A 13073-nucleotide genomic window follows, 5' to 3' on the forward strand; every position below is an offset into this window, starting at 1 on the left:
GTACTTTATTTAAATCTGACTTTGAAATAAATATTCTGTTTGCTTATCCTAGTGTGATGAAGGTCACTGAAGACCGAAACGTTATATTTTGGATTATGAAATTGAAATAAAATCCTTTTTGACCAGCAATATATTGAGTGCCGGAATAATAATAATTTTTTACATATATTGAAAGGGAGTGGTAACCCTTCTTCCAGGCACCACCTAATCAAGGAGTGACGTGTCATTTTGCATGTTAATTTTTGCCCGACCTGTATAATTATATACAGGAGATACCCAGGTTATACCGGCTGTACATATATAATTATGGAGAAAACCAAAAGCAAAACACAAAACAAATATCCTGGAATAAAAAAGTAAAAAAAATATATTGCAAAAATTGCATGAAGGTAGTAATAATAGTAATAATAAGGGTATTTAGTTAACATAATTTTTATCAAAACAATGTAGAAGCCATCCCGCCACGTCACGGCAACCCTTGTGGGACAGTCCTAACTCTTGTATTTAAAACCTTTCCACTTGTCAAGTGACGTAAATGTGAACAAGGACAGAGGGACTGAACCACCAGTAATAGTATAGGCCAGACAGGATGGATTTTCCAACTCAGAAACAGGGCGGTCACACCCTTATATGCACAGAATGCACAATGAAACTAATGAGAAACTGGGTCTGAGCAGAAAAAGTAAATTAATGTGCATGCAAATATAATTGCATATGAACACATGACCTTTACACAGAGAAAACCAAAAGCAAAACACAAAACAAATATCCTGGAATAAAAAAGTAACATTAATTTACTTTTTCTGCTCAGACCCAGTTTCTCATTTGTTTCATTGTGCATTCTGTGCATATAAGGGTGTGACCGCTCTGTTTCTGAGTTGGAAAATCCATCCTGTCTGGCCTATACTATTACTGGTGGTTCAGTCCCTCTGTCCTTGTTCACATTTACATCACTTGACAAGTGGAAAGGTTTTAAATACAAGAGTTAGGACTGTCCCACAAGGGTTGCCGTGACGTGGCGGGATGGCTTCTACATTATTTTGATCAAAATTATGTTAACTAAATACCCTTATTATTACTATTATTACTACCTTCATGCAATTTTTGCAATATATTTTTTTACTTTTCTATTCCAGGATATTTGTTTTGTGTTTTGCTTTTGGTTTTCTCTGTGTAAAGGTCATGTGTTCATATGCAATTACATTTTGCATGCACATTAATTTACTTTTTCTGCTCAGACCCAGTTTCTCATTTGTTTCATTGTGCATTCTGTGCATATAAGGGTGTGACCGCCCTGTTTCTGAGTTGGAAAATCCATCCTGTCTGGCCTATACTATTACTGGTGGTTCAGTCCCTCTGTCCTTGTTCACATTTAAGTCACTTGACAAGTGGAAAGGTTTTAAATACAAGAGTTAGGACTGTCCCACAAGGGTTGCCGTGACGTGGCGGGATGGCTTCTACATTATTTTGATCAAAATTATGTTAACTAAATACCCTTATTATTACTATTATTACTACCTTCATGCAATTTTTGCAATATATTTTTTTACTTTTTTGTTCCAGGATATTTGTTTTGTGTTTTGCTTTTGGTTTTCTCTGTGTAAAGATCATGTGTTCATATGCAATTACATTTTGCATGCACATTAATTTACTTTTTCTGCTCAGACCCAGTTTCTCACATATATAATTATATAGAGGAGATGCCCAGGTTATACCAGCTGTACATATATAATTATATACAGGAGATAGCCAAGTTATATTGGTTGTACATGTATCATTATATACAGGAGATGCCCGGGTTATACCAGCTGTACATATATAATTATATAAAGGAGATGCCCAGGTTATACCATTCAATGATTCCCAAGCTGCTTGCTATCAGGATGTGATGAGCACGCCTCCATGAAGCGCAATCCGCTGCCTTCCCATGTGGCCCATTAAGGACATTATGTAGGAGAAATCTACTAATATTGTAATGAGCCGTACAATGTCCTGCACTATGACAGCTCCCCCACAAAGAGGAGAAAGCCCCTGCCAGCGGCCACGATACATGGAAGAACATTAATTAGTGTGCTGCAGATGGCCGGACGCCTGCTGATGAGACTTGTAGAAGAATGTGAGGCCCAGAGCTGAGACACCAGTACGTAATAAGAGCAAATTAATCCATACCAAGTAACAGAGTTCTCCTAAAGGTTCAAACATACAAAGGGCCCGCTGTAATACTGGAGAGCAGGAAACAACAGTGATCTGCATCTTAGCCAACTATGGTGGGGTGTAAGGCTGAAGGCAGTGATGTCATGATGGTCGGGTGTAAGGCTGGGGGCAGTGATGTCATTATGGTGGGGTGTAAGGCTGGGAGCAGTGATGTCATTATGGTGTGGTGTAAGGATGGGGCCAGTGATGTCATTATGGTGGGGTCAGGTGTAAGGCTGGGGGCAGTGGTGTCATTATGGTGGGGTCAGGTGTAAGGCTGGGGGCAGTGATGTCATTATGGTGGGGTGTAAGGATGGGGCCAGTGATGTCATTATGGTGGGGTCAGGTGTAAGGCTGGGGGCAGTGGTGTCATTATGGTGGGGTCAGGTGTAAGGCTGAAGGCAGTGATGTCATGATGGTCGGGTGTAAGGCTGGGGGCAGTGATGTCATTATGGTGGGGTCAGGTGTAAGGCTGGGGGCAGTGGTGTCATTATGGTGGGGTCAGGTGTAAGGCTAGGGGCAGTGGTGTCATTATGGTGGGGTCAGGTGTAAGGCTGGGGGCAGCCATGTCTTTATGGTATGGTGTAAGGCTGAGGTCAGTGATGTCATTACACTGGTCAACACAAAAAATCATCAGCAAAGGTAATATGTTTTATGGAGTTTGATGTGCTGATGCCAAAAATATGCTTAGTTTTGCTTTATCACAAAGCATTTTTGTTTTTACATTATTTCTGCATTTTCAATTTACAGTATGTGGTTTTTCCTGTTATTCCCATTTCTTTGCTTGTCTTACTTAATTGTGAATTTTTTTACAGGGACAACATCCATAACTGTTTTAGTGAGTTTTATGGGAAGGAGTATTGACAGTGCAGTCAACCAATAACTGCTTCTTGGAAAATCTCGTTATGGCGAGGAGCTAACTATTATGAGGCGGTAAGATTTGAGTCAGTCAAAAAAGGATGGTGATGGCAGCAAGGACTGATATGTGAGACTCTGACAGGAGACAGGCCTCTACAGGGATCTGAGCCCTGCCACAGGGAGATAGAAGGGAAGGCAGCGGACAGCCGCCATTGTGAGAGGATTTTCACTGCATTTCTGGGAGGGTAAGTCACCTCAGAAAAAAAGAAAACAGCTCAGCCACTGAGGTGTAACTGAGTGAGGGTCTCCACAGAGAGAGAACCTGAAAACAGCCAATATCACACTGAGAAACTGCCTGTCTGCAAATGTTCATCTGTAAGGAATAGGCTGACCCCTTTACCTCTCAACTGTATATAATTATGTACCAGATTACCTCCAGTAAAATCAGTTCTAAATACAAGCTGTCTCTGTCATCTCTGGGGAAATATCTACACATAGCCGGTCGACTCATCGCATTTTTCTTTAGTTTGTCACCATCATTGAACTGAACTTACCCTACTGTTTGATCTGATTTAAAGGAGAAAAATTCCCCAACAGTTTATCAATCATCCGAACAGATTCTGCCATGTGTGTGGTTCTTTTACACCAAAAGGCCAAGTACGTTCAATCACTCATGATATTAAAATGATGCACCAGATGAACTTTAAAGGGAACCTCTCCAGCGATCTCGCTGTGTGTGACATCCATCAGCGACAGCCCCCCCCCCCCCCCGCAGGGTATCGCTGATCGTGCAGGATCGTCCTGGACCATTTTTTGATCGTTGGTGTCCTGCTGGCCAGCATGCATCGCTGCGCGTGGCAGCGGGAGACCAACGTTCAGCGACGCTGGGAGCTGGTATCTAGGGTAAACAGCAGGTAACTAAGAGCCGCACGGCTCTTGGATACCCGCTGTTTACCATAGATACCAGCTTGCTCACTGGTCCTGATCGCTGGTGAGTCTGTCTATATGACAGGTCACCAGAGATCAGCCTAACTATGTCCCAGCGATACCAGCCCATGTCAGGGCTGAGAAGTATGCCTGCGCAGGAGCACAATGCAGGGGAGCTATGAATCAAGTATGAGGACGGTGTCACAAGAAGACCCGGACCTGCGACACCCATCGGACCGGACCTCCCACCCCCGGGGAGTATAATAAAACTTATTTTTCTTTTCTAAATTCGTTTATTGAACCTCATAACAAGAAAAAATGTATAACATACATATTTGCTTATGGTAGTGAGCACTATATAGAACATACACATTTCCATCTATTGTTAAGTACAAAACAAAAATTGAACATACTGTATGTCAGTCAAATCCCATAAGCCTTTATCGTGTTACTCAGATAAAAAAAATCTAATTATAAGTTCCTAAACTACAACTACATCAACTGTTATTTACTATTCCGCAGCCTAGTATCTTACATTATATTGTCTCATATGCGATGTCTCCACCTTGCAAAGTAAGATGAGAGGAATTCCACCTCTCTCAAATCTTTTCAAATTTACTCGGGCATCCTCTATTCTGATATAACATGCGCTTGTATGGAACAATCGAGTTTACCAAGTCAATCCAGATTCTAAGGGAGGGACATGAATTTCCCATCCACCGTAGTGCCAATACCTTCCGTGCCATAGACAGCATCTCGCACAGAAAGATCCCGACATAGTGACCCCAAATCTCCTCATCCCATACCCCAAACAAGCAGACCAGTGGTTCAAGAGGGACAGGGGCTTGCACCAGGGATGACAAGAATAATGTCACCTCTTTCCAGCAATATAGGATAGTGGGACACTGCCATATCATGTGAATAAAATCTGCATCTGGTGAGTGACATCGCAAACATTCTGATGATTGAAATCGACCCATCCTAAAAAGTTGTGTAGGAGTCAAATATGATTCGGGGATGAGTCTTTCCCACTTCCCTTTAATAGAGCTTATGGCAGATTCTGCTCCCACCGACAGCATGTACGTATACAAAGAGGAGAGAAGGCCCTGGGGACCTTGCGAATTAAGGATTCCTATCAGAGGCGGAGACGAAATAGCACGGCCCACACCCATACAGCTTGTGTGTGACTGAAGAGCCGATCTTAGCTGTAGATAGCGGAAAAATTGGGATCTCGGGATATCATGTGTAACTTGTAATTGCTCAAAAGACATTAAGGTCCCCTGATCATACAAGTCCCCTATCGAGGAGCCGTTATGTTGAATCCAAAAATCAGTGGATGGGTGATTTAGCAATTCCGGAAAATAATCATTATTCCATAGGGGCATTTCAGCTATAATATCCTTTAATCCAATCACTTTCTTAAATTTACCTCCATGCTAAACGCGCCAGTCGGAGCAAGGGCAGTAGACGAAGGGCACCAATCTTATCCAACTCCAGAAAACCCAGTGGGCAATTAGCTCATGCAGCATGAAGCAGGTGATTTTCAGAATTGGGGAGGTCATTACCCGGCATCCATTTACTTAGGGCTTTAGCCTGCCCAGCCAAATAATATAGGAAAAAATCTGGTAACGCCACCCCACCTCCCTTTTTAGGCCTTTGTAAGGTGGACAATTTAAGTTTGGGTCTAGTTTTCCTCCATATAAAAGATGTGATCTGGGAATTGAGATTCACAAAGAAGGATTTGAGTACCATTACAACACTGTGCTGAAGGGAGTAGCTAAGCTTAGGGAGCAATATCATTTTAATCAGGTTAATGCGTCCGGCTACAGAAAGCGGAAGTTTGCTCCAAGTTGCAAATTTAACTCTAACTAGTTCCAGCAGTGGGTGGATATTAAGTTGTGCGTCAAGCGTACTATTATGAGATATGTAGATACCCAAATATTTAAAGCTAGATAAAATACACAGCGAGGAGAGAGCCTTTAGTAGGGGCATCAAGGCATGGGAGAGGGGTAACAGGGCAGACTTCTCCCAATTTATATATAAGCCTGAATATTTACTGAATCTGTCTATAGTGGCAATCACTTGCGGCAAAGTTTCCTCCACCTCATCCATAAATATCACCATATAAACCTATGGTATCTACCCGACCCGCTATATCTATACCCTTAATGCCAGGGGAAGACCCTATACGTATTGCCAGTGCCTCGATCGCAAGGGCGAAGAGGGCCGGGGAAAGGGGGCACCCCAGACGGGTCCCCCTATGTAATGAAAAAGACTCAGATATGAAATTATTTATAATAATACGGGCTTTAGGCTTCATATATAGTATTTTGACCCATTTTATAAACTTATCACCAAAGCCATACCTTTGCAAGCATGCAGAGAGGAAAGGCCATTCAAGAGAGTCAAAAGCCTTGGCAGCATCTAGCGATGCCAGTGCCCATTTGTTGTCTGGCATTAGGGAGCTATATTGGACTATCGACTGGATTCGTCTGATGTTAATGGAAGTGCCATAAAGCCCGTCTGGTCAGGATGTATAAAGGTTCAATATAATTGAATTCAATCTGGTAGCTAGGATCTTAGTAAAAATTTTATCGTCCACATTTACTAATGATATGGGGCGATAGGACCCACATTCCAAAGAGTCCTTCCCCTCCTTCCTAAGCACTATGATATTAGCCTCATAAAAGGATTCAGGCATAGATTCCCCTTCCCAAATTCCCCAAAATACCTTTATCAGAAGTGGCGTTAATATATCTCGATATTTCCTGTACAATTCAATAGGAAATCTGTCTGGCCCAGGGGTCTTCCCAGAGGCCATGTCTGTCATGGCATTTTCTATCTCCTCCGCAGTGAACTCAGCGTCCATAAAGGCTCGCTGGTCAGGATCTAATGTAGGGAATTTACATCTGACAAGTAATCCAAATACCCCAAATTATCAGTCACTTTTAGATTCATATAATGACCTGTAGTAATTGTAGAAGCAGCCGAGTATCTTCTCAGTTGAAGACACCAACGAATCATCCGACTTACGAATCTGTAATATTGTGTTAGAGGTATTATGTTGGCGTACCAGATAGGCCAAAAATTTGCTTGCCTGATTTCCCAGCTCAAAATAAGACTGACAGGCAAAGAATAATTTACGCTTAGACTTAGTGTCTATATGCTGGGTATATAACCTCTGAGCAGCCAACCACTCAATCTTATTGCCGTTAGTTTGATTAGATATGTATGCAGCCTCTGAATTTTTCAATCATCGCTCCATCTCATCATCCTCTCTTGAGGTTACCCGCTTGATTTAAGAGATCGTGGAGGATAAGCAACCCCTCAGATATGCCTTAAGGGCATCCCAAAATAAATGGATATCCTGAGGTTCTGGGTGGGATGAGATGAAACAACGAAATTGACCGATCGTTCTATCGGGAGATACTATCAATTTCAGCCAGAAAGGGTTCAACTTCCAAACTATCCTGTTATTTAGTTGCCCATATTTAAGCTTAAGAATGACCGGCCTATGGTCTGAGATCCCCCTACTGCCATGTTCTATGTTATCCACCCACATCGCTAGACCACTGGATCCGAATATATTATCTATGCGCGATAGAGAGGGCTTAGTGGATGAGTGACAGGTATACTCTCTCGATTCAGGGTGACGCACCCTCCACAAATCCAACCACCTGCTACCCTCCATGAATAGTGACAGCTGGGTTGCAGTGGGTGGAGGGACCCCCCCAGATATTCCATCACCCAATCTCAGTTTATCAAGGCAGTTATTCATGACCATATTGAAGTCTCCCATGCAGATAACATCTGCGTCTGAATAATTCAGAGCAAAACTCATCGCCTTCTGAAGAATGGACATATTAGCCAGTGGGGATTATAAACACATAGAACTACATATTTCCTGGTATTTATCAATGCATATACGAAGACAAAACGACCCTCAGGATCCCTCCGGATCTCCCTGGCTTCCCATCTAATGTCGCTATGTACCAACAGTGAAACCACTCTCGAAAAGCTGGTATGGAATGCATGAACAGACCATTGTACTCAAGGCTTCTGCACGCACCGAGCTGTATCCCTGGTCAGGTGCATCTCCACCAAGGCCACAATGTGAGGGTGATAGTGTCCAATCTGTGAGAAAACCTTGATCTTTTTCCGAGGGGTTTTTATACCTCTCACGTTCCATGTCATACATATCAACTCAGACCCCATGTTTACTCCGCTGGATATGGCGTATATCATTACCCGAGTAAAATTTAGAGACACCACATAGAGATTGAGATTGCTGTTGACTGCGACTTCAACTTAAAGAACAAAGGGAACCATTATAAAGAAAAAACAGAGTAAAAAAACAACAAAAAATATAGGAGCAAAGTCCTGTGCTCCCATCATGAAACAAACTAGGCGATACCATCATTCAGCTCAGTGTTCGGTATTGTTGGTAATCTGGACGCCTGCGGAAAAAGCTCCAATCAAACCATTAATAGAAGAATTCTGACTAACAATGGATACATTAGGATTTCTTCGCAACAGACCCCTTGTGGGACCGCAGCCACTCAGCCGCTTCCGCTGGATCCGTAAAAAACATAGAAGAACCCTCGTGGACCACCCGGAGCCTGGCCGGATAGATTATTGCATACATAACATTCTTCTCTCAGAGTCACTTTTTGATTTCCATGAACTGTGCCCGTTGTTTCTGAAGTTCCATAGAGAAATCTGGTAAAATGGAGATTGTGGCATTGTTAAACTTAATGGGACTTTTTTGTCGTGGTAGACGTAGAATCGCATCCCTGTCTCTGCAGTTGAGGAGACGTGCCAGGAAAGGTCTAGGTGGGGCTCCAGGAGGAAGAAGCGTTGTAGGCACCCTGTGAGCCCTTTCCACAGCAAATGTTGGGGAGAATTCATCCCCCAGAGTAGTTTTAAGCCAATCTTCTAGAAATTGCTCCGGATGCTGACCTTCCGAGCGTTCCAGCAGACCAATAACTTGAATATTATTCCAAAGCATTGTATTCTCCAGGTCATCTGCTTTTTGCCTCCATGCATTTATAGAACCTGCCACTTTTGTTAGCTTGGCCTCCACGGGTGTGATGGTGTCCTCTACCTGGGACACCTTTGTCTCCACCTTCGCAATGCGCCCCCTCATGATCTACATATCTTGCAGAAGACGCCCCACCTTGGTGTACACGTCCTCTATTTTCCCTGTCAAGGACGCCCTGGTTAAGGAGATGGCCAGCATCAACTGTTCGGACGCCTGCTTGAGGGTTAATTCCTCCTGCTCTCTCTCCTCCTCACCCCCAGAGGGACGTTTTTTTTACGCTGAGCCTGTGAGGGATTATTTCTGAGGAACCGTGTAGTATCAGAATGGTCAGTTCTAGCAAACTCTTTCAATTTCTCAGCTGCTCCTGACCCCTTGGAGCAGGTTCATTTTCAATAGCAATATGGCACAGCAAGGTAACAGGAATGGTATATTCTGGGTCTTCCCTGGTCCAAAGTTATAAACATAGCAGGGCTATTATATAATGGTAACAGAGTCCCAAGAGCAGGACAGAGCAGAAGGGCCACGCAGGGAGGTAATGTCCGGCTCTGAGCACGCGGGTCCCCATGGCCAGGAGGGGATCCGCAGTGCCCAGAGACAGCAGCCAGGGAGGGGTCCACAGGCCCCTGAAGTAATAGCGTTGGCAGGCTAGGTGACTTAGCAGGGGGGCGCACGGGGCCCAATCTTCCAGAGCACTCACCGCTTGTCCCCCCTCAGATCCTCAGGATGTGTGCTCACCGTCCTGTCAGCGCTGCAGCAATAGGAGCTGGCGCCACTTCTCTTACAGCCAGAGCGCGTGCTTCTGAAAATGGCCACCGCCTCGTGCAGGCCCTGCCGGCCGCCCCGGCTTCCACAGCTGTCAGCTCACCGGAGCCCAGCGACGTCCTTCCGCGGGGGTCCAGGAGTGCTCTAGAGTCCAGGGTGGTACCGACACCGGCAGGTATGTCGCGGTAACAGGGGTCCGCTGGCCGGATAATTGCAGGATATCAGGAGCTCTCCCTAAGTGCGTCCTCTCTCCACCGCTACATAGCCACGCCCCCCTTATTTTTCTTTTCTTGCAGGTTGGATCGGGGGCTTATCTACAGCACTATAGAATGCTGTAGATAAGCCCTGGAAGGTGGTGGCCCTATCTTATATCGGCCAAACCAGGTGACAGGTTTGCTTTAAGTGTCCACTTGGTGATCAAGACAAAAGCTGGGCTCCTCATGTGATATGCTCAAGTTGTTCAAATGGTCTTCGTGACTGGTTGAACATGAGGAAAGTGGCCATGCCATTTGCTGTTCCCATGATTTGGAGAGAACCCAAAAATCATAGTGATTACTGCTACTTTTGTTATGTCAAACTGAAGGGCCTTTCTACAAGGAAGAAACATAAGATTAAGGCTGGTTTCACATTAGTGCTTTTTAAGCGCACGCACGGCCGGGGGTAGCTCCGCCCCCGAGCCGGCTCTCTGCCCGGCGTGCCCGCCCCTTGCTTGTAGCGCCGCCTCCTAGCGCACAGCGGCGCCTGCGATCGGCGCACCCTATCTTTAGCATAGGGTGCGCAGATCGTGCGCAGGCCGTGCGCTAGTTGCGCTTTGACCTGCGCACTTTTGACGGTGCGCCGTGCGCGCCAAAATCCGAAAAGTTTGATTTTGGCGCGCACGGCGCACCGTCAAAAGTGCGCAGGTCAAAGCGCAACTAGCGCACGGCCTGCGCACGATCTGCGCACCCTATGCTAAAGATAGGGTGCGCCGATCGCAGGCGCCGCTGTGCGCTAGGAGGCGGCGCTACAAGCAAGGGGCGGGCACGCCGGGCAGAGAGCCGGCTCGGGGGCGGAGCTACCCCCGGCCGTGCGTGCGCTTAAAAAGCGCTAATGTGAAACCAGCCTAATTACCTTGAACTTGAATCTGTGATTAGGCCAGTTCCACATGATGGTACCTTGCCAGTTCCTGTACCACCGTTGTCTGGATTGGATGAAAATTAAGTAGAATATGAACACTATGGAGCTGAAGCTAATGGTGAAGACATGGAGACCTCAAGTCAAGATGAGTATGTACCTGATGGAGCAGCCGAGCAGCCAGAACGCTTTATTCAACATGAATTAAATGATCTCATCAGAGACCTTTCATTGTCAAAAGATAAAGCTGAATTTCTTGCATCTAGGTTGAAACAGAAGAATCTTTTTCATGATGATGTCAAAGTGTGCTATTATCGAAACAGAAGTAACACTTTAACACAATTTTTCAGTTGATGGACCAATGGTGTACTGTAACAATGTGAATTGCCTCTTTGAAGAACTGAATCAAGAGCATTTTGCTGCAGATTAGTGATTGTTTATTGACTCCTCCCACAGAAGTTTGAAAGCAGTGTTGCTTCACAATGGAATATGAAACCATCAATCCTTATTGCTCACTCATGTCATCTAAAGGAAAGTTATGAAAATCTGTCAGTTGATGTGGATGCTATACAATATAAGCATCATAAATGGAATATCTGTACAGTGATTAGTCTGCTAATGGGAATGCAAGGAGGTTTCACAGAATATTGCTGCCTCTTGTGTTTACGGGACAGTAGAAATACAGTAGAGCATTATGTTCGCCGTGATTAGGGACAGAGAAACATCTATGCTCCAGGTAGAGACAATGTTCAGCATAATCCTTTAGTTGCTCCAACAAAAATCTTTCTTCCTCCACTACATATAAAGTTGGGATTGATTAAAATCTTTGCGAAAGCCATGGCAAAGACAAATTCACAAGCATTTCAGTACATTTCACAGAAATTCTCCAGCATTTCACCAGCAAAACTGAAAGAAGGGGTATTTGTTGGTCCTCAGATCAGAGAGCTTATGAGAGATGATGTGATGAAGGAACTCTAAATGATGAGGAATTGAGATCTTGAAAAAGCTTCAAGTGGATCTGTGAAAACTTCTTAGAAAAACAAAAATAAGTTAAAGGAGTTAAGGAACTGCTAAATGCATACCAGTGTCTTGGATGTCGCATGTCTTTGAAAATGCACATTTTGCATTCACATTTCATCCCTCAAAATCTTACGAGCGTGATCGACAGCATTGAAGTCATTCGACGCTTGTTCCCGAGTTTCTTTACACCGGCTGAGGAAGAATGATGGGGACTGATAGTCCTCGATACAGTATAAGGCTATGTGCACACACTGCGGATTGGTCTGTGGATTTTTATCTGCAGAGCCGCAGGTAAAATACCTGCGGTTTTATCTGCGGGTTGGCCTGCGGTTTTGCCCTGCGGTTTGCCACCTGGACAATGGAATAGATGGCAAACCGCAGCAGAATCCGCAGAAATAATTGACATGTCAATTGTTTCTGCGGATTCAAAACCGCAGCTTTTCCGCAGTTAAAAATCCGCAGCATGTGCACAGCAGAATGTCAATCCCATAGGATAACATGCTACTGTACACTGTCTGCAGAACTGCTGCAGTTCTGCCGCGGCCAAAACCGCAGCAAAAACCGCAGCGTGTGCACATAGCCTAATGCAGGTCCCATATAATACATATAGTATAATGCACTCCCCATGGTCCTTGATAGAGTATAATGCAGCCCCCCTCAGAGTATAGTGCAGCTCCCTCCACATGCACACAGTATAATTCAGCCCCCCTCCACAAACACTGTATAGTGTAGCTCCCCCCACACAAACAGTATAGTGCAGATCCCCACACACACACAGTATAGTGCAGCCCCCCTCCACACAGTATACAGCAACTCGCCCCACATACAGTACAGTGCAGCTCCCCAATACACAGTACAGTGCAGCTCCCCCAGACAGTACAGTGCAGTTCCCCACACAGTACAGTACAGCCCCCGAACATACAGTACAGTGCAGCTCCCTCCCAACACACAGTATAATGCAGCTCCCTCCCAACACACAGTAGAGTGCAGATACACACACACACACAGTATATTGCAGCCCACGCATTCTTACACACGCACAAAAACGTATCCATCCTCCTTGTTCCCCGCGCTGCTCCAGGCCCTGCTTCGGACTCATCGGCTCCACTGCTGGCACAGCGTGGCGCGAGATGAAGTGACGTCATCGCCGCCTGCTGAA

General features: G+C 44.9%; 1 protein-coding gene across 6 annotated transcripts in view; it reads right to left on the reverse strand.

Moving 5' to 3' along the window:
* Nucleotides 1-13073, reverse strand: part of LOC141085046 (protein CEPU-1-like) — a 1055154-nt gene that overhangs the window by 909312 nt on the left and 132769 nt on the right. The gene's annotated exons all lie outside the window — the stretch shown is intronic.

Source organism: Dendrobates tinctorius, unplaced genomic scaffold (genome assembly GCF_039654945.1).
Source record: "Dendrobates tinctorius isolate UK_male_01 unplaced genomic scaffold, ASM3965494v1 ptg000028l, whole genome shotgun sequence".
Lineage (NCBI taxonomy): Eukaryota > Metazoa > Chordata > Amphibia > Anura > Dendrobatidae > Dendrobates > Dendrobates tinctorius.